This window comes from Nuphar pumila, chromosome 1 (genome assembly GCF_984573655.1).
Source record: "Nuphar pumila chromosome 1, dmNupPumi1.hap1.1, whole genome shotgun sequence".
NCBI lineage: Eukaryota > Viridiplantae > Streptophyta > Magnoliopsida > Nymphaeales > Nymphaeaceae > Nuphar > Nuphar pumila.
The window spans coordinates 23,409,909-23,418,316 of NC_143249.1; the positions used below are offsets into that span (position 1 = coordinate 23,409,909).

Sequence of the window (8,408 nt, forward strand, 5' to 3'; positions counted from 1 at the left end):
TAGGGATGGTAGTGGATCGGGGCAAAGGCGGGGGACAAGGTCTCTACCCCAGCCCATTTCTCCGATCATTCCACAGTTGTCGCCTTCCACCGTTAGAGGAAAGAGAGAAGAGAAATGAGAGGTTGTGTGATTCGTTAGAGGAAGGAGAGGAAGAAGAGAGGAGAGATTCAAGAAAGGGTTTTATATTAGGGTTAGAAAAATATATATAAATATATAAAGGTATAATAGTATTTTTTTTAATGGGTTCGGGGAATGAGCGAGGCGGGGCGGAGGCAAGAGTAAGTCCATCCCCGCACAGGTTTTGATTTTAACCTCCATCCCTAATCTATTCTATGTTTCATGTCTTCTATCCCTTGTTCAAACGAAGCTAGGCGAGATGGAGCCTCGTTTCTCTCTGATCTACTGGCATCCCTACGTACCTAGAATGTCGTTATAGGGTTTTATTTTATAATGGTGACAGTTACGTCATTATAGAGTGACCACTACAAGGATGAGGATAAACAACGGTGACTCTTTTTCAGTGAAAAAAAGTCTTGCCGCTATTGATAAAGCAATAATGATGATATTTTTGTACCCTCTATTAGCTTCATAATAACGGTGAGATAATGGTCGCCATTATAGAGTAACCAATACAAGAATGAGGGTCAATAGTGGTGACTCTTTTCCAGCAAAAAAAAATCTTGCCACCGTTGATAAAGCAATAATGACAAGATTTTTATCTCCGCTATTAGCTTCATCGGTAACGGTAAGATTTTTGTCATCGCTATTAGCTTTGTCTATAATGACGAGATAATTGTTGTCGTTATAGAGTGACCACTACAAGGATGAGGGTCAATTGTGGCGACTCTTTTTCAATGAGAAAAAATCTTGATGTTGATTAAGCAATAACAACGAGATTTGTGTACCCTCTATTAGCTTCATCAATAACGGCGAGCCATGAATCTCGCCGCTATCTCTACTACGACCATGAATGTTGTTGTGGTTAGCTTCATCAATAATGGCAATCTGAATAGATCAATAACGGCGAGAGGTAAGTCTCACTATTATAAGGTTTTACTCTATAAGAGCAACAATTATGTTACCGTTGTAGAGTGATGTCTATAAAAAGGATTCAATGAGCCCTTTTTGTGTCTCTCTCTCTCTCTTCTCGCCTTCTTGCCTATTTTATGAAAGCGGTGGACTTCGAGCTGAAGGAGGACGACCTCATGGGCGAGGATGATGCAAGACCCATCACCAAGAGAAGCGTTTGCGAGAGGAAAAAGGGGGGAGTTGCAGAGTCCTTTCTAAAGCCCAAAAATGGTGTGTCCCTCTCCTTCTCTCTCTCTTCAACAATGCCCTAGGTCAAAAACTAGATCAAAGTCTGAAAGAAAACCCTAGCTCAAAAACTAGTGTTTAAACTCCATGGATTTTGGGGTTTTGGTTATCTCACATTATCATGATTTGTTGTTTTTTATGTTTGTTTTGTGGTGCTTGCGTTGTTACTGGATGAATAAATCTGAGCTTACTATAAATTAAGTAAGTTCAATTTTATTACAAATTTAGGGTTTAGCGTTGACGTTGTTGTTGTCTCTTTTTGTATTTATTTTATTTTTGTTCTTCTCTTTACGTTGTCATCTTTGGGTAATCTTAGGGTTTCTGAGATTTGTTTCATCTCATAAGCTCAAATATCACATCTTTAAGTTTGGTTTCTTTGTGAGTACTCGCAAATCTCCCCCTTTTTTCACTACGCAACCTATTTCGAGGTTGACGAGATACGCTATGATTGTGATTTTGGTATTATCAATTGCTTGAGTTGTTACGGCAACTGATCTTGATTTGTTACAAATTCAATGTTGTCAAGGGTCCTTTTTTTTTAGTAAATTAAAATCCTGCATTAGATTTGTTCACAGCAAACTACCTTGACACATATAAACAACTGTGGTTGACTTTTATATTTAATATTTTTTGTTTGATGCTGGTGGTTGAATATTCTGGTGCTTAATTTTGAACCTGAACTTTCATCAGGGATACATAATAGGTGAGCAGAGAGAAGCAATGTGGTGCATAATTGATCAAATGAGAAATAGCGTGCAGACAATTTTCAAGAACAATGATAATCAGCATTTTGCTAGTCAGTAGTTTCTATTGTTTGATGGATGCTATTTAAAATCCATTGATTTCTATGTTGTTTTTCAGAGTATTAGGTATAAATAAATAATGGCTTGTTTTTTAGAGTGTTAACTGTTAGGTATAAATAAATAATGGTTAAATAATCGGTTAGCAAAATTATGAATTTTTTGTTTTTTTTTGCAGGTTTATAGCCGATTACGGTGAGATCCTTGTCTCACCGTTATAGGCGAGAACCATGTCTCGTTGTTATAGCCTATAACGGTGAGTTAATTCTCCTTGTTATAGCTTATAATGACGAGATAAGATCTCATCGTTAAAACAACCTCGCCGCTATTAGTGCTTTCAGTTCCAACGCTGGTGTTGGGTTATCCTTAAACGGTGACCTATAAATGTCGTCGTTATTGGTCAACAAATATCATTTCTTAATGGTGGTTTATCAACTAGAAATAACACCATTATAGGCAGTGAGAAATATAGCAATAGCGGCGAAAAAAATTGCCTCTATTGACCCTCATCCTTGTAGTGTTTATGTAAATATGCAATCACTCGTTACATATTATTGTTATATTATTATTACTATACTCATATCAAACATGTGATTTCCAGCTAGATAATTTAGTATTTTCACTAGTACAAAGTAGAAACCCTATATACAGACACGTACCCAGACATCATTCTAAACATGAGTATAAGAATAGTTACTTGAGTGGGATTATTCATAGTATGGTTCATGCAAAGAAGGTGAAATATGAATATTGGGTAGAATGTATGTGTCTACATCGTCAACATGACACCTCTTAAACCTGTTGGCAATATCTCTCCATATAAATTGTATGGTCGATGTTTCTCACTTTCATGTGTTTGGTTGTGTATGCTTAGTTCATGTTCTAGATATTGAGAGAGACAAGTTAGATAAAAAGGTTGTCAAGTGCATATTTGTTGGCTATGATAAAGAAAAGAAATGTTAAAGATATATTAATTCGACTACTCAATGTGACATGTAGTCTTCATGAACAGTCTTCTTGGTGGGATTCAAGTGGCATTCTTATAAATATTGATAATACAAATGACGTGTTAGATTCAAATGTGCCCCTTTAACACTTTCACCAAAGCAAATAGAACAACACAACACATCAAACATAAGTCCTTAGGTATCTCCTAGCTCTTTTGCTAAGAATAATAAACACATCAAACATAAGTCCTTAGGTATTTATGATTCCAAAGCGCATGATGATACCGTTGATGCTTCGACACTCATTCAGCTGATGGAGAAGGAAAGAAGCACCTTTTCTGAGATGCACTAGCATGTAGACTCTTCTGAATCATGTGATGTAATCAACCCTTTGTGCTAGGTACAATCAAATGAAGAGAAATAATTGGGATTGATTTTGACATCTAGTTGTTCTTTAGTTTTGACAACTTGGTCAAGGTACACAACATTGACTTGTTGCTAATTCGATTGTTCTGCCTTTTCTGATCTACCTTAATAATTGGTATGTGACTCTCGACTTGAGAGTAACCCAAAGCTTTTCTAAATGACCTGGTTTGACAATGACTTGAGGAATTACCATGATGTCAAACCACTTTTGAGATTCAAATGAACGAATTGTGTAATCCTAATTTATGAATTGATTTGCAGCTTCAACATTATCATTTTCTAGGAAAAGATTGTATAGATACTGAGATTCTCATTTCTATTCACCAACGAGATGAAGTTACCCTTATAAGTAATTCTAAACGGCATGGTGAAAGATGATCAATTGGCTTGTTATCGTGTCCTACAGTTTGGTGCAACTTGCAAAACTTTCTAGGATCTTTCTCTTTTATTAGTGGGGAATTTGGAACTCCAGGTAGTTTGATCATGTTCTCCTGTAATAGAGATTCTAGGACTTCTAACAAGGATTTTCTAAACCTAAAAAAAAAAAAAAATGGTCCATTTTAGGTTCCAATTAAAATTGGATCCTGCTTTTGGCTCCCTTTGATCTTGATGCTTACTTTGTGACTTCTCAATTATGGGCCTAATTTTGAGATGCCCCTACTTGCCCTTGACCTAGATTAGACTCCTTTTGGATTCACCCTGTTGACATAATTTTTAGAATCAAACTTTTTTTGACCCATTATCATTACTTTCTTCAGCCTTGAATATTATTCCTTTATACATGCCCTTTTTCGGGTTGGATTACAAGCAAGTGGTTGAATTGATTAGGACTATAAAAGTATCATAATTTTTGGTGTCATGAAGCCATTTTAGTGGTTAGTTGAAGTTATTGAAGATAATCATGACAGCACGGGACTCGCACATGGGTTCCTTCATCTGATGATACATAACTATCCACCGAGTGATAAACTCTTGTACATCCTCATCCTTCATTTGTGTGAGGGCATAAAATTGGCCTATCGTGGCCGACATTGTATCTCAATCTCTCCATAAAAAAACCAATCACAATATCAAAATTTTTAGTCTAATAAATATTCAATGTTGAAAATCAAGCCAGAAGTTATGACATGTAAGAATGTCTTTATAAGGCTTTAAAATCCAACAACTTGCATTGTGCAATATCTTCCAAGGCATAAAATCATTTTTCATCAAAATATCATAACTAAAAAGATGGTTACTACTATTTGTAACATGTTGGACATTAAGATCTGATTGAACCAAAACAAACTATGCCTATGACTTTCAAAGTTCATACAATTTTCCCCTTTATATCTTCGTACATTTTCCCTATATATATATATGTGTGTGTGTGTGGGGGGGGGGGGGGGGGGGAGCTGGGGTGGGGGGGGGCGGTGTAATGTAAGTTGGGTAAGGAACTTCACATTGAAAAATGTAATATTATTATTATTTTTCACTTCTAACCCTCCAAATGTGATCTACGTATTAATTTTAGTAGAAACTGGCATTTAGATCAAGCTTTTTGATGTATATTTCATATTTTATGGGGTTGAAAAATCAATGGCCTATGATGTACAAAATCTTCAAAACCTCAAAAAACATGTTTTTTATGTCTGAAAACTATGATTCTAGAGTTGATTCAAACTACTTTGACTTTTCACATCTGACTTTTCAGATGCGATAAACTTATTAAGTTTAGTATAAACTAACCTTTGGTTCAGGTTTTTTTGGTGTATATGTCAGATTTTACAAAGGTTAAAAAATCAATGGCCTACAATGTATCAAATTTTCAAACCTCAAAAAACACATTTTGATGTTGCAAAAATATGATCCAAAGGTTGATTCCTATTATTTTGATGATGATGAAAACATTCACACATGCATGACAGATTTGGCCAAAACAACTTCTCCCTATGAGTTCCAACTAGGTCAAAAATGTTTTGCAATGTTCATTCATTTGCATGTTAACATTAAATGTGAAGACAACAAAATAATAAATTGACTTTTTAGAACTCTTCTTTCGATACAACATCTTTTTTGGCAAAACATTTGGCTTTTTTCATGATTTTGGACCAACTAAATTTAAGACACTAAGATCAAAGGGCATCATTGAGGAAGAAGAAACATGGGAAACAATGATTCACATTTTATTCAAAGTCTTTTCAAAAAATATGTGGATGATGTGTTTAATGGCTAAAAACTCATTGATGATGTGTTGTTGGAGTGTTGTAAGAGGGATGAATGTCACATAGGAACGTCAGTAGCCCCACCGGTAAGAGAAATGACAAAGATTGAGGAAATCAATATCGTAATCAGACCACAAACCCACCACACAACAAAGCCATGAGCAACTGAAATGTCTTTGTTATATATATATATATATATATATATATATATATATATATATATATATATATATAGAGAGAGAGAGAGAGAGAGAGTAATAGTTGCACATCTCCTCAGCTGCGTGTTTAATAGTTGATGATCTCTTATTGATGAGTGAGTGAATTTAGAACGATTAAATAAAACAACTAACCTCCTATGCGAAAACCATTACATTCAAGACTAATAAATTCACATCTTTTCAGTTGTGCGTTTAACGATTGTTGACCTTTTATGAATAAGTGAGTGAATTCAGAATGATCAAATGACTTCTCTAACATCCTATGCAAAAATCATCACATTCTAAACTGATAGATACACATCTCTCCAATTACGCATTTAATGGTTGTTGACTACCTATGAACGAGTGAATGATTTCAGAACAATCCGTTTAATAGTTGTTAAGCTCATATTAAAACCAACATCTGAGACTAATAGATGTCAATCTCCTCACGACTGTTGAAACAAGTTGCAACTCATAGGGAAGATGTGCACTAAATATATGTTGACCTCCAAACATTCGCTAGTATTCCTCATAAAAATGCAAATCCATTTTGAGTAGGAGCTTCACGATAATCTGTTGTGAATGTCGCAGGTCTAAGTAAAACACCTGTAAAGAGTAAAATGATCCAAGGAAAGTTGATAATCAACATTTTTTGATAGGCAGAGAATTTTGGCGAAGTAGTAGGTATTTTCGAGAATACAACAAATTTCAAGGATAGTACAGTCATTTTCTGCTAAGAAAAGCATATATGTCCTGTTCAGACTCAATTGAACAGTTATGGGTTTGCCATAGTCCAATGTGAGACCATGTTGAGTCCGATCTGCCTGGTGATTCGATTCAGTGAGCTGAGCCTTCCAAACTCCAAATCCAACCCGACTCCAATTAAGCAAACTTGTTAATTAGTAAAATAAACCTTATTTGTGTTATATGCTATGTTTTTGGGGGCAACAGGCTATCTTGTAACACATGTTAAAAGCTTCACTTTATATATAAATTGGATAAATTGGCCGTGTTCTTTTTCTTTTTAATTCTTTTCATCATCTCCCACCAAGCCAAATCCAATCCATATGGGATCCACAATTTGGGACCCACATCCATTTTGCAAGAAACATGATTCAAAGCTAATTCTCTTGCATAAACCCCATGGGCCATGAGAGATTAGGACCAAAGGAAGCAGCTTAAGGCTGCAAACAGGGCGGATCAATTTCAAGAAATAATTACAAATTCGCACTAGATTTGATATAATACAGTTGCATCCAGATCCAAATTTTATATGGCAATATGAATCTGGAAAAGGTTGGAAACATGGGATGTAAACTGTAAAAATGGATCAGATTAGATCCAGAGATTCAAACATAAATATGATAGAAAGCATTGATCCAAATCCAAATCTGGATCTGAGAAAAAAAAAGCCAAATAAATTGAAATTAAATCCTAATGTGCATACTGATTTATCTTAAGATCTATATCCAGGAATATTTTATCGGATTCGAGTCATAGGTCCAACCAAATACAATATTTGCAACGCTTTGTATAACCTTGCCAGAAAGATATTTGATATTTGGGTTTCTCTTTACAAGATGAAATAGGTTAGGGTACAGGTCAGGTTCCTATCTAAACCAATTCCCTTTTTAAGGATATGGATCTTCATACTAATATCCGTATAAAAAATGAACCCTGTAAAACATAAGCTTCTAAGATGTGGCTATATATAAAGAAGCAGATTCATGAGGTTTGCTTAGATATCGAACCAGAATTGTACTCGGAGCCGGTTCATGGTTGATAGATGTGGATACGGACCAGCTGAAAGACTGATCAATATCCAATCCATGTCTGGCCAAAAAGTAGCCCCCGTGTTGGATCATCAAAGCTTGCTTTCTTTTGACATGACAACCAATTTCTTGTTGGAATTTGTTTAAATGCAAAAACAAAAAGGAATTTCATTCTTTATACAAATAAATAATGCAAGAGATGAAAAGGAGCAAAGAAACCAAATGGAAAATTTAAAGGAATGTGGAGATGCGGGGTATCGAACCCCGTGCCTCTCGCATGCAAAGCGAGCGCTCTACCGTTTGAGCTACATCCCCACAACTGTTAATATCAGCTAAACTTATCTATTTATGAAATAAAATATAAAGCTCGAATCCGAACCCTTATCCAAGATAGATCTGATATAGTAGTGTTTAATCTGGATCCGAATTTATATGGTAATAGTGGAACCAGTAAAAAAATTGGAAATAAGGATTTTATATAAAAAATTGGCAGGGTTTGATCTTGAGTTTGATGTTGACAAAAGATATTGATCATTATTTGAATCTGAATCCAAAAGGATTTCAATCATGTTGGTCCAAATCCAATTCAGATATGCATTGGATCATGGTTTTCAAAGCTTATGTTAAAAAACAACGTGCTGCATTCATATCAAAGGCCGGGCGAAGCCAATCTATCTGTTAATTCGATTGAGTGATAACCATAGCAATAAGTAAAGTTATTGTGATACCATAATTGTTTTTTTCA

General features: G+C 35.2%; 1 non-coding gene across 1 annotated transcript; it reads right to left on the reverse strand.

Annotated features, from left to right (window-relative positions):
* Window positions 1–7,905: 7,905 nt before the first annotated feature.
* TRNAA-UGC (transfer RNA alanine (anticodon UGC)) lies at window positions 7,906–7,978 on the reverse strand. Its single transcript has one exon. It is a non-coding gene; the product is annotated as a tRNA-Ala (tRNA).
* Window positions 7,979–8,408: the final 430 nt, after the last annotated feature.